Here is a 1147-nt window from a genome sequence, read left to right on the forward strand (position 1 = left end):
GCTTTTAAATATTTAGCTAGCATGTTTGTGAGAAGAAAAAAATTTTGTAGAAAAACTTTTTTAGTTTTGAGAAGTACTTAATGTAGATGGAGTGGAACTTTGCTGAAAATAAATTGTAAGGTTTAGATTTAACACAAAACATTTTTAAAACAATTTTAATTTGAAGTTTAAAACATTAAGTAAAATGGTTAATGAGCACTGTAGAAAGAGTCTCTACTTGGAAGTATGAAATGATTTGCTGTAAATGAATAGGTTTTCTTTAAATTGGTTTTGCAGTAGAATAGTAAGACAGCTGCAATAAAGTGTTAAAATTTTTATGATTAAACACAATAGCATGAACTATGATTATTAAAGGTATAAAAACTGATTTTAAAAAACAAACAACTGTTTTTACTATGAAGACTTTATGTGAATAATTTGTAAAAAATATTATATACCAAATTAACTAAATGTTTAGATTATTATAAAATATAGTTAAAGACATTGGATACATTTACACACCTAGAACTTAAGACTAAAATTATGTTTAATACTAGTTAATTTGCTTATAAAGTTTAGTTACTTTTATATATTACTTATAAAATTATATATAATATATTTTTTCATTTATATTATTTTTTCACTGCGACACAAATATACAGATTTGTATAATGTGCTGATATTTTGAATGCACTTAAAATAATAGTTCTTTCAATGCAGAAATAAAGAACAACCATTGCTGTAGCACAAAGTTAAAACTAAGGGTACTATAAAGCACACCTAGGTGTTCACTGTGCATTAAATTAACTATATTGTTTAAAAAGGCTAACCACATTATTTTTCACATAATTTTGTAAATACTTTAAAAATTAAAATAAAACTTTTAATAGAAATATAAGACTTAAATTTAACACTTTTGTGTTCGTTTGGATTTTAAAACACAAAGAAGTTTTTCTTTTACTAATATTTTGTTATCTGTAAAGTGACAGAATTATGACCTTGCTGTAAAATTTTCTGAGAGGCATGAAAAAAAAAGTTTATTGCCGTTATTTTCCTGTTGCTTTTTAATGTTTTAATAATTACTTTACACCACTTAAGGCACTAAACCTAATAACACATATCTGACAAAGTGTAGGGCTAACAAGGTGAAGCAGAGTCTTTCACTGAT

At 24.6% G+C, this 1147-nt stretch overlaps 1 non-coding gene across 1 annotated transcript; it reads right to left on the reverse strand.

Annotated features, from left to right (window-relative positions):
* Positions 1-648: 648 nt before the first annotated feature.
* On the reverse strand, positions 649-778 carry LOC126009985 (small nucleolar RNA SNORA22). The gene has a single exon (XR_007496131.1). It is a non-coding gene; the product is annotated as a small nucleolar RNA SNORA22 (small nucleolar RNA).
* Positions 779-1147: the final 369 nt, after the last annotated feature.

Source organism: Suncus etruscus, chromosome 5 (genome assembly GCF_024139225.1).
Source record: "Suncus etruscus isolate mSunEtr1 chromosome 5, mSunEtr1.pri.cur, whole genome shotgun sequence".
In the NCBI taxonomy this organism is placed as follows: Eukaryota; Metazoa; Chordata; class Mammalia; order Eulipotyphla; family Soricidae; genus Suncus; species Suncus etruscus.